This window comes from Hemibagrus wyckioides, linkage group LG02 (genome assembly GCF_019097595.1).
Source record: "Hemibagrus wyckioides isolate EC202008001 linkage group LG02, SWU_Hwy_1.0, whole genome shotgun sequence".
Taxonomy (NCBI): Eukaryota; Metazoa; Chordata; class Actinopteri; order Siluriformes; family Bagridae; genus Hemibagrus; species Hemibagrus wyckioides.
Genome location: NC_080711.1, coordinates 24,679,849 through 24,695,059, shown reverse-complemented (window position 1 = coordinate 24,695,059; position 15,211 = coordinate 24,679,849). Strand labels below are relative to the sequence as shown.

Genomic DNA, 15,211 nt, shown 5'->3' with positions numbered 1-15,211 from the left:
CGCCGGCGCTGCAGCTGAGGTCAGGAAGGTGACGGAGATCCGCTGAGTTTTCGCTCGGAACTGATAATAACCATAAAAACCGGAATAATCAGGGAATATTCTGAGGGTTAGGATCTCCTGATGCGCGTCCTGATACCTGATCCCTGATTAACGATCTCGTGTATAAACCTGTAAAGATAAACGACTGAAGAAGAAATGATTCAGAGCTTTATATTCTCTTCAAGGACGAGGCGATCTACAGAAAGTGCAAAATAAATAAGAGGAATAAAAATAAATCCTATAATAAAATATATTACAGCACACTAGCGTTTGAACAATAGTGACATTAACTATTAATCATTTATATATTACTTTTAAATTCAGCCAAGAAGAAATTAAAGTAAACATGCATCACTTTCCCTTAGTTCTAGCCCTGGCCACGCCCCCAAAATATCACCTTACAGCACCACAATAGCCAGGAACTTTTTATACCTCACTTACCTAAACAAGCCGGAGTGATAAAGTGGATAAATTAGCATCTAAACCCAATTAATTCATTAGCGTTCATGTCACGTTAAACAGATATAAACATTCCACGTGATCGCAGGTTTCTTTGTGAACCGCTTGTGAAGCTTTTCTGCAAACATGAACGTTTTTTTTGCACGTGTGTAAAAATCATGGCTCCTCCTGGTGGTCAGGAGGCTTATAGCAAGAAATTAGCGCAGATTAACGCCACCTTGTTGTGAGCTGGACGCTGCTCTTAGAGACATGTAACAGACACAACTGCATGCTTCAGGGTGAGATGCAGAGGAGAGTCTCAGACACACACACACACAGACTTTCTTCACGCTAATCACCGTCCTCCTTCTATCATCCTGCAGCAGCTCTGAACTGAATTCCCAGCCGTGAATATGTTTTTGAAACCAGGCTTTAAAAATATCCAAAGAGATTTCAAGCTATATGAGATTATTTTCCATCCTCTCTCTCTCTCTCTCTCTCTCTCTCTCTCTCTCTCTTTGTGTTTCTTCTTCGGTTCTTCACTCATGTGACAGAGGAATTCAGAGTTTTTCAGGTTCATGTCCAGGGCAGAAGGAGGAATCAAAACGAAAAGTTTTCCTCCGTCTGACTTCTAAACTCTTCAGTTTGGCTTCTGGTTCCTCGCCTGTGTCTCGGGCAGGAAGACGAGTCGGGGTGCGAGGTGCGTGTCGTGTCTCAGAATCAGACAGCGTGGCCTGGAGGAACGAGGAACAGGAAACACTGAGACACAGAGACAAACCCTGAACAAACCCACCACCAGCTCACCGCCCTCTGGACTTCATCAGCTGTCTTTTAGAAAAAAACAGAAAGAAAAATACGCTGTCTCTCTCTCACTCTCTCTGTCTGTCTGTCTCTCTCTCATTCTCTCTGTCTGTCTCTCTCTCTCTCTCTCTCTGCTGTAATGTGATTAGTGTGCAGTGAGGTGAACGGTGTGTGTTTTATTGTTCATGGCTGTTATTTGCAGCTCACAGAGCAATAACATGGCAAAAAATTAAAAATATATAATGGCGTCAGACTGCAGAACTCTTCATCTCTTCTCAGGAATCTGGTTTACACACAGAGCTGAATGATGAAGTGAGTCACTCCTGTGTTCCAGTACAACATCCCTGTTTTTATCTACATGATGTTCACTAAAGCTGTACTGAGAGGGTCAGACACACACACACACACACACACCCACACATACACACACAATGACAGACAGACAGACAGACACACATACAGACTCACAGATACACAGACATACATACACACAGACAGACAGACACACAGACAGACACACAGACAGAAAAACAGACACACACACATACAGAAAGAAACTCCAGATGTACAGAGCGACACCTCAGCACACTTCCTCATCCTCCAGATATTCTTCAGTGGTGTCTCTGGAGCAGCTCCTCAGCTCGGGCGATGAAGTCGACATAAACAATGTTAAGGAGAGTTCACGCTCCTCGGTGAGGGATTTCTGGGTTTATCTTTGCTCACAGCGGTCCGTTTGATCCGCACTCCTCTTCTTCCTCAATAATCAAAGTGTTCCAGATCCTCGCTGCCACACCGCCGTTCAGCAGCACAGAGCGACCCTACAGCTGCTCCCGTCACGCCGCTTCCGGCCCGCAGATCAACAGGAAGTGCGCCGAACTTTACCTCTGTACACAAAACAGACATGAATTTCACCTCATCTCACTTCATAAAGCACAAGGATCCCCTGACGTGTGAAAAAACACAGGTTTCTTCAAAAATATAAAGAGTTAAATGAAGCTGTGTGTAAATCTGTAGCGTCACTCAGTCCAGGGATGGAGCTGCGTTCTCATGGCGTATGAATACAACAGAACCTCCAGGAATGTGTGCAGAAACCGGAACTATTTTCTACTGTTTTGGAAAGAATAAAAGATTTTCTATGATTTTTCTCTCACATCTCACTTCATCCTCAGTTCCTGAGTCGAGCATGTAGATGTTTCTGCATCACTGAGTCACATATTTTCTACATGTTAGCATTTCTGTGATTGTTGTTGACACACACATGCTGCAGATCAGATCCTGTGACTTTTCCTTTAATCTCTTTTTTTGGAAACATTTCCTTTTTCTTCTTTAAATCCACACACAAACACACACAGGCTAGATTAGCTAGCATACTAGCCAGTGACCTTTAATAAAAAATCCTTCAGAGAAAATAATCTGGACTCTCGGCACGGGCGAGTACGCTGTGCAAATGAAATCTCTTAACACCGCCATGGCGTTTTACCGGCCTCACGTCTCGGAGCTCGGCGTTCCCTGTTACGTGCAGCTGATTATTACAGCGTTACTGACACCTGAGAGGAAAGCTGTCGCCCCCGAGTGAGCAGGTGAGTGACAGATGACTCGCGGCTGCAGAATAACTTCACATGATTATCATAGGTCGTTGGAGGATTAACGCTGCTGCTCACGTTTAAACACATTACCTATGTGCACAAGACAGAGCAACCAATCAGAATGCAGCAAAGTCATGTGCCTATAAATATTCATTAGAAAGAAGGCGCATATTAATGAGCTGCTGCTTATGATAATGACATAGCGTCATACTGCAGAGTTATAATCACTTATTATTAGTGCTGATGTCACACTGATTGTTTCCTGAACAACATGTAACTCTAAACGGATAAAGAGTACAAAGTGTCATAGTTTATTTCTTTCATATATTTGGCCTGCGATTGAGATAAATATAAAAAAAAAAAGGATGAAGTGATAAACAAACAGTGGAGGTCGACACGGTCCGCCTCCGAAGCGGCAAGTGAAGCTGGCTGCCGCTAAACGTCCATGATGCCGTCGCTCATGTGTGAAAGCCGCTAATGCGATTCATCTCCTACCTGCTGAGCTCCCTCAGCGACGCCCCCTTCCTCCTGCCTCATGAATAATTCATAACAGCTGTTAAAAATCACAGCTTTAGATTCACAGAGTGACACACAAGGGACCAACCTGTGTGTGTGTGTGTGTGTGTGTGTGTGTGTGAAGAATGAAACTCCTGAACCCCTCTGAGATGTTCCGTACTGTTGTTAATACTCTTATTAATAAAAGAAACTCGTTTACTAGCATTGCGTAATGTTATCTATTGTTAGCATGCTAGTCATTAGCATGCCTTTAATTAGCATCAGTAGAACACTCAGCCACTGACGTACTTTTGCATCAAAACACAAATCAAATCTCCCCTGCTGGTAAAAATCCACATATTATTTGTCCCGTTATTGTTGCTGTGAGCTAAATCTTACTCCTCCTTCAGCTAAACACTAACTTTAAACAACAATAAGCTTCCATTCCTTGCTAGCTACATTAGCCTCCAGTGCTAAACGAAAGTAGCAAAATAATTAAAATCTTAGTTTGATTACATTTTCTTCTCATTTTCTATTTACTGAAATATTGTCCTTTTTTAAAATCCTAAACATACAAAAAGGAAAAGAACTTTTCTCCAACTTGACTTTCGACTGTGGAATTATGGGATTGAGTCCACGGATCTCACGCAGCAAAACTTTCCCCCGTGTCACTCACTAAAGTCTGGAGAAACATGCTAGCGCTAGTTGCTGAGCTAATTAGCATGAGTGAACAAGTGAGTCAAATAAATCCGGGTTAACACACACACACACACACAGATCGAAAAACAATTGGAAATAAATAAATAAACAAACCCTCCTCTCCTCGCCCTCGCTCTCCTTCCATCTGCTCTTCTGAAATAAATAACAGGCATGACACGTTAGCGCCGAGACGAAGATCCGCACTTAGCGCAGACGCTCATTAAAAAGCAGGAAGGCAGATCCCCAGTGACAGATGGACAGATTGAGATATAAATATACTTTTATTTTGTACTCGCTGCTAATCCACATCAGATCGTGACACACAGATACGATTACAAACAAGAACACAGATCTGTGATGAGTCGCGGGTCAGAGCGCCACTAAACCCCACGCCTTACGCTGGAGAAGTGGCTCCAGATTGACAGATCTCCATGTGGGCGGAGTCAACCTTTTTTTTTTATCAACCATCTCAACTCTTTTATATGAAAGAACATCTTTTGCATTTTTATCCATTTATAGCTACATTTGACTCACATTATAGCAGATATAAACAGTCCTTCCATCACCATAGCAATGATTATTTAATCCTAGATGTTACTATGGAAACGATAACCTATTAATAACCAGCAAGCGCATTGACATATCCGTCACAGCCACTGTTATAGAGAATTAATCCAGAGCTTCTGACCAATCAGAACGCAGTGCCGGAGTAAGCCTGTGTAACGAGTGAAGGAGTCGGGAATCAGGACACTGATGAAGGTTACATCTGCTCCTCCTCCACACCGAAGAGAGTCCGTGTCTAAAATCATAAATAAACTTTCCTCATCCGGGACGCGTTGTCCGCTGTGTAACCTCACAAAACTGTCAGGAATAACGTCTGCTTTCCAGAGAACGAGGGAAGTGAGTGTAACTAATCCGGCCTTTACGTCTCAATCTCCCTGCACTGCGTTTCTCCTTCACCGCTCTCTGATCTTCTGCAGCTTTGTTCCTCGTCACACGGATAAATCTGCTTCCACACGTCAGTTTAGCCGTTTATAAATCAAACCAGGCCACAGAGACGAGTTCTGCCATTAAACTGAGGTGAGGCGAGGCGAGACGGACTGGACTCCGAGTTTGCTCAGAAGTCTGCTTCTTTAGTTCAGGAACTGTGATGCTAATGTAATAATGTAGCTAGTAGAAGCTAATGGCTAGCAGTTTGGCCTGTAAATCACACCCCCACCTCACACATATAATAAAACTACTAATTTAAATATGCAAATCTATCTCTAAATGTATTATTACCACATTTTTTAGCACTGCCTTCAAACCTAATGGCACGCCTCCTTCTGGAATCAACTACTAATGCTTGAGCGCGTTATGATTTAGACGCGCAGCGTTAGCAATGTCTCCACCTCCAGGTGGAACAGAGTGTTAGCCACGCCCCTTTTCCATACAAGGAAGCTCATGAGGGACACTTAAGTGAAGTAATGAAGTGGAAGACTGATTTCTTTATCCTACTGAATCCCACAGCAGTGCTGAGTTCCTGGATCTGATCAGTCAGACGATGTCCAATCATATGAAAGTGCTCCCTCTGATGCGTTAGCGTTTCTATAGCGACAGTGTGCTCACTAGGTGGAGGCTCCACTAATAATAAACAGATGTTTAACAAATGATCATACAGTGAAGTTTTCTGTAAGGAGAGATTGGGTTCATGCATCTTGTATGGAAGGAGTCTCCAGTTTCAGGGCTGTGTAACAGTGGGACGGTAAAACTGGAACTTTTTCACGCCTTTTTGTGATTTCACAAAACAACACGAAGGAGCGTCTGTGTATAGCTGCTGTAAGATGAGTGATGATTATGCAGTGATGTTACAGGAACTGACTTATTTAGAGGATCTTCCATAATGTTCCCTGTAACTGTAAATGGATAGATGGAGGATGTGGAGGGGACAAGCGTGTGTGTGAGGGAGGTGACGTGGGACAAGGAACTTAAGAGGGAAATCCTCAGGTGTGTGAGAGGGAAGTGTAGAGTCTATTAAAATCGTTTAGTATGAAATTCATCCTTTAAATCTGTCCTTTACATCCAGCAAATCAGCCATGAAGACATGAGGACCAGCTTTACTCCTAATGAACGATGTAAAAGGTGCAGTGTTCGTTACGCCATGTTCTCTAACGAAGCTGATTTAACTCATTACCTCAGAAATCCTTCATCCTGAATCCTTCAGTGGTCAAAAAGACAGACAGCAGAACCTGAGAGAGAGAGAGAGAGAGAGAGAGAGAGAGAGAGAGAATCTGAATGGAGGGAGGGAGGGAGAGAGAGAGAGAGAGAGAGAGAGAGAGAGAGAGAGAGAGTCTGAATGGAGGGAGGGAGGGAGAGAGACAGAGAGAGAGAGTCTGAATGGAGAGAGAGAGAGAGAGTCTGAATGGAGAGAGAGAGTGAGAGTCTGAATGGAGAGAGAGAGAGAGAGAGTCTGAGTGGAGAGAGAGAGAGAGTCTGAGTGGAGAGAGAGAGAGAGAGAGTCTGAGTGGAGAGAGAGAGAGAGTCTGAGTGGAGAGAGAGAGAGAGTCTGAGTGGAGAGAGAGAGAGAGAGAGTCTGAGTGGAGAGAGAGAGAGAGTCTGAGTGGAGAGAGAGAGAGAGTCTGAGTGGAGAGAGAGAGAGAGAGAGTCTGAGTGGAGAGAGAGAGAGAGTCTGAGTGGAGAGAGAGAGAGAGTCTGAGTGGAGAGTCCAGTCCTCAGAGGAAGCTCCTTCTCTCATCTAAAACATAATCGAGCTTGAAATCGGCCCACACTGAAAGAGAATGTTCCGGCTTTTTCATCCCTCGCTCTTTTCTTCATCCTCACTCTTTCCCCTCTGTCCTAATCTCTCGCTCTGCTGCAGATGAAAGCCACGGGCTGGACGAGTCCCGGGTCATGAATATTTATGAGCGTGGCTCTTGTTTACGCTCCAGCCTTTGAAGACATTCCTTCCAGGACGTCACCCCACCTTCACCTTCACCTCCTCTTCATTCTCTTATCCTTTCATCTACATGACATTCAACATGAAAACACATTTTTACCTTTCACACGCTAACATCTCTCCTTCTCAAATCAGAGAAAGAAACACATCCGCTAAATCAATACACGCATGCTCAAGAACTTAAATGGATGCGCATTTTTATTTCATCATGTTACGTAACGCTCGCTACAGGCTAGTCTGTTAGCGCAGACGTGTCCAAGCTACGCCGCGTTACAGACTCGTTTTCACAGATAAAACTTTTTATGAACTTGTTATCATTTTGGCTGATGAATGAAATTAAACTTCTAATGAAATTCGTAAAAAATTAAACTTGGGCTGAACAATCTGATTTTTATAAAAGACAGAATATTTATAATAATCTGAGTGAGAATTGTTAGATCCCACACTGCCTTAGGCCACACCCACTTCCTGAAACTGATACTGACGCTGAAGTGTGATGATTTAGACGAGCAGTTGAGTTACGAAAGAGTCACTCCACCCACAGTCAGAGAACAGCGTGTCTGGTCATGCCCCTTTTCCATAAAAGGCAACTCGCAAGACAAATGGTTGCAATCTGCAGACTGCAGAGGGCGCTAAAACCATCACACACTGCTGCTTTAATCATTAACACAAGAGCACTGCTGAATTCTGGACTCTGATTGGTCATCCAGCAGGAGGAACTTTTCCCCATCCACAGCTTCCTGCTCCTCCAGAACATCCAGGATGATCCAGAACATCCGTCCATCCTCTTGTTCTTTCTTCCTTTCCCGTGTTTTCACCTGCAGTCTGTCCTCCATCTTTATTTTCCTCACCTGACTCGGCGTATCTCTCCACTCTCAGCCCAGAGAGGGCGATACACAGAGGGGCAGAAACAGGAGAGGTGATAAACACACACACACACACACAGAATTCCGATGACAGCCATCCCCAGGATGCAGGATGCAGGATCTAAGTCGCTCTCAGAAGGATCGCTGGTGTTTATTTCATCTACAGTGATTTAAAACTTCTGATTAATATCACAGCTACTCAAACACACATTCGTTTACACACTATCTGAGTGTGTGTGTGTGTGTGTGTGTGTGTGAAGGAGGATGTGGAGGAGACAAGTGTGTGTGTGAGGGAGGTGACGTGGGACAAGGAAATTAAACACTATTTATTTGAGCAAAGCCTCATTTAGGAGCTCAGCAGCTGTGGCCCACATCAACACACCTCTCCACCTCTCTCTCTCTCTCTCTCTCTCTCTCTCCATCTCTCTACCTCCATCTGTCTCTCTCTCTCCTGCATTGGTTGATGTTTGCTTTCTCTTATTGTGTCTGTTGCTTTCCATTTTTAGTTTCTGTCTTTCTTTCTTTCTTTCTTTCTTTCTTTCTTTCATATCCTCAATCATTCATTGTCCTCTTTTTTCCTCTCTTTCTGTTCCACTTAAAACACAGTTTTCATGTGCACTTTATTTTCCAGGTTTGTTTTTCTCACATCAGCCTCAACGTGAGATCTGGAAAACGAGGCAAACAGAGAAAAAAAGGAGGCAGGAAATATTCTGATTTTGTAAACTCTCATATGTGTGTGTGTGTGTGTGTGTGCGTGCGTGTGTGTGTAACCCTTCAGCAGGACAGAGTGTGTAGATGTGTAATTTTCTGTCTAATCTGTAATGTCAGTGCATAAAACAGGACTCAGGTGGCTGAAGGGCATGTGAAGGGCAACAATGAGAGAGAGGGAGGGGGGGGGGCTGGGCTAATGTTACAATAAAGGAATAATCACATCAGGGTCATCTATGACATGGGAGTGTAGAGAGCGTGAGAGGGGTTTTAATGGGATCTGTCACAGAGAAAGATGCGCGTGTGTGTGTGTGTGTGTGTGAGAGAGAGAGAGAGAGAGAGAGAGAGAGAGAGAGAGTATATATAAAACAAAAGGTAAAAGAGCACCTAGAAGTGTGTGTGTGTGTGTGTGTGTGTCTTCATAGGTTATAAGAAAAGTAAAGTGAAGTGAGCTGTGAAGAATTAATACACACGTTAGAAAGCATAATTAACTTATGAAATCCCAGAGGGAGACAGTGGGGGGGAAATGTGAGAGAGAGAGAGAGAGAGAGAGAGAGAGAGAAAGGGGATGGTGTTAAAAAGAGAGAATATAATAATGTCCATAGTCACCAAACTGCTTTGAATCTCATTTGTATAAAAGTAAACTTCCCTCCATGTTGCTGCATTGCTAGCTCCGCCCATTTCTCATTACTAGCATTTGCTCCGCCTTCCTGTCTCTGACTTACGGCTGCTTTATCGCGTTGATGCCGGTGTGAGTGCTCAGGGTAAGAGTGTAGTCATGGTCATGTGATCAAATCATGACTGGGAGTGGGAGCGGAGTCTGATGCAACGTGACCCAGATTCTGTTAATGGCACATAATTAATGAGTAATTCATCTCACACACACACACACACACACACAATGATCTGATGTACGATGATAGGAGAAGCAAATCAGCAGTGAACTGAGTGAATATTCAACTGGACGGGATTTATCAATCAGAGCCTCCATCATGTCCTGATTAAATAAGATAACAAGCCCGATAAACATAATCCACACCTTTAATGGAATTCCACCAATTAGACACCAATTACTTTTAGAAGGTGTGGAGACAGATCATGGGGAATTGAACCTGGCACAGTGTAAAAGATACAGTGTGTGTGTGTGTGTGTGTTTCCTGTGTCTTGCCACAACAACAGAAGGTGTCCTCCGGTTGCTGGAGGGAATAAGCAGAGCTCTAATTAAAAAGGCTCTTTGATAGCTCTCTCGTGCCTTTTTAAATTCCTCCTCCTCAATTAGAGTCGTCACTTTTCTGTCTCCTGATCCCACAGGCATGTGGAAAGAGAGAGAGAGAGAGAGAGAGAGAGAGAGTTAAATCTTTATCCCATGTGTGATGTATGTCACTGGATTTCACTGAGGAGCCACAGAATAATAGCACAAACCCTTTAGCTGAAGGAGGATCTGCTCTGATTGGTGGATCAGGTGTTGATTAATTCTCTAAAACAGCAGCTCTGACTGCAGTGCAGGTTTACATTAATAACACGCTATTAACAGGTTATTGTTTCTATAGTAACATCTCATTCACAGGGCCGTGTACAACAAGGCTTTACAGCTAAACTCTAGATACAGTGGAGTTTAGCGTTTATGGAACGAAGGAGTCTCCAGTTTCGGTGCTTTGTAACGGAGACGTTTACATTAATAACAGGACATGATGGTGAGGGAAGGACTGTTGACCGCTGCTATAACAGAACCTGGACATTTAATGTAACTATGAATGTGTGGTTGTGTAATTAATAATCGTGTGTAACTGCAGGCTGATTGCTGTGGGCTAATAGGAATAAAACACTTTAGACATGTTGTTATGGGAAACTCATCACTTCAGTGTGGTATCACGTCAGCATACTGGTCATCACTGCACACTCTTTCAGTCCACATCCAGCGTCTTTAATTAGCTCTAAAGCCTGTCTGCTGGAACATGGAATTAATTATCTGACAATAATCACACACACACACACACATACACAATGTGACATGCTGCGTGCTAAATGGATTCATCCTCAAATTATAGAGCAGCGCGAGTCATACCACCGCGTAGCCGCGGAGATCTAATCTCACACAGAAGAGCGGAGCTGAGCAAAATATCTGACACACAGGGAGCTAGCGGGTTAGCGTGGCGCTCATCAATTAGCACATTTATATAACTCTCTATTGCTCTTAGCTCATCTGCTTCGATGCTAAATGCTAACTTTGACGTCAAAGTTAAATCTGACTCATCCCCCTTTCAGGATTTGAAACCCTTCATTTGGGTGAAATTTGGATTGGATTCTATATAAACAAACATGCTAGGGTAAATGTCATCATCATGTTCTTAAGCTGTTCACCACTTCTGAAGTAAACAGTTTCTCGTCTCACTTCTTGTAGTTTAATGGGGGCGTGGCCTGGCCAGCAGTGCAGTGAGCAATAGTTGCAGCTAAAAGTCTAGAGAAAATCTTCACATGTACAAAAATAAATAAATAAATAAAACAACAACAACACAGTAACTCCACACACACATAGTGTTTTAATACTAGCAACTGCATATGCTAGATACATGCTAGCATAGAAACAACAATGGGCTAATACTTGCTAATACTTTGTTTTTCAGCTGAGGTAAATCTCTCTCTCTCTTGCACACACACACACAAACACACACACACACACACACACAAACACACACACACACACACACACAAACACACACACACACACAAACACACACACAAACACACACACACAAACACACACACAAACACACACACACACACACACACAAACACACACACACACACAAACACACACACACACACACACACACAAACACACACACAAACACACACACACACACACAAACACACACACAAACACACACAAACACACACACACACACACAAACACACACAAACACACACACAAACACACACACAAACACACAAACACACACACACACACACAGATAAATAAATCTATTATGATTCTGTGCAGCTGCTCCAGCCCTGTTTTGGTGAAATGCGGTGCCGATCCTCCGCCCGTGTGATTCTTTGGGCTGCTGATTCGCCTCCTAACAGGATTATTTGTCTGCATTCGCTAAGCCTGGAGAGTGTGTGATGCCCTGGACTGCACTCCAGATAATGATGATGGTGTGTGTGTGTGTGTGTGTGTGTGTCTAATAGCCTGCATTATTATGGCACATGAGCTACAATAAGCCCACACACACACACACACACACACACACACACGCAATATTTTAGTGAGGACAAAATTCCAGCATCTCAGTCATCAGCAGATTATCCTCAGTGCTAATGTTAGCTGGCTAGCGACTCAGTGCTAATATAACTGGATTTCTCCCAGAAATGATAAGTAATATTCATGACTATTTAAGCTCTTTTTTGCTAATGCTATTTGTGACCGGAAGCAATATTCCTGATTACTGATATTCCATGACAGCTAAAATGTTCTAGCTAACCTGACAGGATTTTTCTGACAGGATAATGCTAACCAGTTAGCTAACATCAGCTAAACTAACAGTTTTGTAATTCCTATTCATACAGAATTACAAACTTCGGTGTTCATGATAATCAGTTAGCGAATATACGCTAACAGAGTTTAAGAGAATATTTTAGTACAGTTCATAATCTTCTGTGCTCATGCTAATTAAATAGCTAATATAAGCTAACCTGACAGGATTTCTTCGAGGATATTTAGGTAGCATTCCTAACACTTATAATCTTCTATGCTAATGCTAGTTTGAGAGACAGTATGTGCACACCTGACTGAACATCTGACAGAATTTAAGGTAGTTTATAACCTCCCATGTTAATGCTAGTTAGATAGCTAGTATAAAGTAAGCGACAGTAACAGGATTTATGACAAGATTTTTAAATGATAGTTATAAATGTTTGTAATCTTCCTAACTACTGCTAAACATATAGCTAATGTGCTAGCCTTACAACATATCTGAAAGGATTTTTCTGTTAATTAATGGTCCCAATCGATCTGATTATGCTAGTTAGCCAGCTAGTACACCCTAAACTGACAAGCTTTCTGACTGAACTTTTAAGTAATTTTAACAAATGTTTAAAATTGCCCATGCTAATGCTAGCTAACTAGCTAATGTTCACTGATCTGACAGGATTCCCGAGTTTTAAAACAATTAATCAAACAAGAGTTCTGAGGATTTAGCAAAAACAATGATAAATGTTTTCATCTCTTACTAAGAGAGAGAGTGAGAGAGAGAGAGAGAGAGAGAGAGAGAGATAGAAAGAAAAAAGACAGAAGGAGACAGAGAGATAGAGAAAGAGGTCGCAAGATCTATCTATCTATCTATCTATCTATCTATCTATCTATCTATCTATCTATCTATCTATCTATCTATCTATCTATCTATTCTGACAGAGGGAAGACAACATTGGTGACACAATATGTGTGTCTGTGTCTCTCTGTGTGTGTCTGTGTCTGTGTGTTTGTGTGTGTGTGTCTATGTGTGTCTGTGTGTGTGTGTCTGTGTCTGTGTGTGTGTGTTCGTGTCTGTGTGTGTGTGTGTGTGTGTGTGTGTGTATGTGCGTCTGTGTGTGTGTTTGTGTCTGTGTGTGTGTGTGTGTGTGTATGTGTGTGTGTGTGTGTGTGTGAAATTGATTTAAGTTGTTAAGCTTTAGCTTTAAAAGTGAGCATGAATAAAGGACGCTCCGCTCTCTTCCATCAGTTTTTAATTAGCTCCAGCGTGTTCGCTCTCGTTCCTCTCTTCATCATCATCACTGTGGCCTTTTCGAGGAATAAAAACAACAACAAACAAACCCAGAAGAGAAGGAGGCGGAGGTGAAGAGAAGGATTTCCAGACCAGAACCATTTAATACCCAGCCTGAAGCAGCGCTGGAAAGAGCTACAAATGAGCACTAAGCGAGCGTGCGCGGCGAGACAGCGATTAGCCTCACACTGGATTTTATTAGCCGCAGAAGCGTGTCTGAGTTGTGTGTGACATCACACACCATCCCACTGATTGCTAAGTGCATGTCAAGTTGTTTTAAGATTCTAAAATGCCAAAGTTATTAAAGGAGTCCAAGCATTAAATGATGAATTAAAGAATAATGAAATGAAACCTGAAGGACGACGAAGGTCATTTGAATAGCTGGAGTCATTATCTCATGAAACGTTTCTTCTGCTTCATCTTTTACTTCACTCTATACACATTTCTACAGATTTCTTCTTTCTACACGTCGTATACCGCATCAGTGTGTTGGAACACAGCTTTTAATTTTGCTTAATTGGAGGATTAATTCCATTAATCAGACCTTGCCTTAAACTCTCTCTGCTCTACCTCTACCTTATTACATTGTTATTAATGTCATTATATTTAATAGCTGTCACGGTGCACGTTTTTGCTGTCGCTACTTATGGGCAGAGCACTAGAGTGGGCATTGGCTGTCTGGGATTCTGAGCCACGAGTGAGAATATCGGCGGATTTTTTCATGAATCTCATGAAGGAAGTATTCGAATATCCCGCAGGGGGTAAGGACATTTCAGTTCAGTTACTGGAGCTACCCCAAGGCTCAGACACTGCCGCGGATTACGCAATAAAGTTTCGCACACTAGTGGCCCAATCGGGGTGGAACATGCCCTCACTCATGGCTGTGTTTCATGAAGGGCTGAGCGTGGAACTGAAAGCAGATATGGCGTGCAGGGATACTGACGTTTCCCTTTCCCAATACATCACCACCGCCATTCGCCTTGACAACCTGTGCCGTCAGCATCAGCCTGTATCCACCAAGTCACGCCAGACACTGGAGACCTATGATATTCAGTCAGATTATCCGGAGCCCATGCAACTAGGAGGAGCTAAAATCTCTACAGCAGAAAGAGAGCAACATGTACAGCGCCAGATGTGCTCCCACTGTGAGAAACCCACCATGACTAAGGTAGAGACTCGCTCTATGTTAAGCAAAGTGTCACTTCCTGTTCAATTACGCATCACTGATTCTAGCTTCTATGTTTCCGCGCTGATTGACTCTGGTTCTGCATAATCTTATCGATTATGACCTAGTTCAACAACTCCAAATTCCCCTCGTTCCATGCACACCCCCATTAAAAGTTACTGCCATAAATGACCAGCCCATAGGAGAGGGCCTCATCCGCCATCAGACTACCACCGTTACATTACAGATTGAACTGTTTCACTGTGAGAAAATCTCCGTTTGTCATTTCCTCGCCCTCGAATCCCATAGTTCTGGGTCTTCCATGGCTGCAGCTCCATGACCCACTTATTTCCTGGATGGTCACCGTACTGCACTAGAAACTGTTTTCTGTCTCACCCTCCACATCCATGTCGATCCATGTCTATTGAGAGCCCCAGCACCAAGACCAACACAGCACTACCCATGGAATATCATGATCTCCAAGAGGTGTTCAGTAAGAAGAGGCCTGCCAAGCTGCCACAGCATCAGTCTTGGGATTGTTCCATAGAGCTTCTCCCCAACGCCATGCCACCTAAGAGCAAAGTTTACCCTCTCTCCATACCTGAGAAACATGCCATGGAGGAGTACATTCAGGAGGCTCTTGCCACAGGTTACATTCGGCCTTCCATGTCACCCACCGCTGCAGGGTTCTTCTTTGTGGAGAAGAAGGATGGAGGCCT

General features: G+C 43.1%; 1 long non-coding RNA gene across 1 annotated transcript; it reads right to left on the bottom strand.

The window, feature by feature from the left end:
• Window positions 1-404: 404 nt before the first annotated feature.
• On the bottom strand, window positions 405-4,434 carry LOC131342603 (uncharacterized). The gene is made up of 3 exons (XR_009203055.1): window positions 4,173-4,434; window positions 1,827-2,162; window positions 405-1,211 (listed from the first exon to the last, which is right to left on the bottom strand). It is a non-coding gene; the product is annotated as an uncharacterized LOC131342603 (long non-coding RNA).
• Between the last annotated feature and the right edge of the window lie 10,777 nt (window positions 4,435-15,211).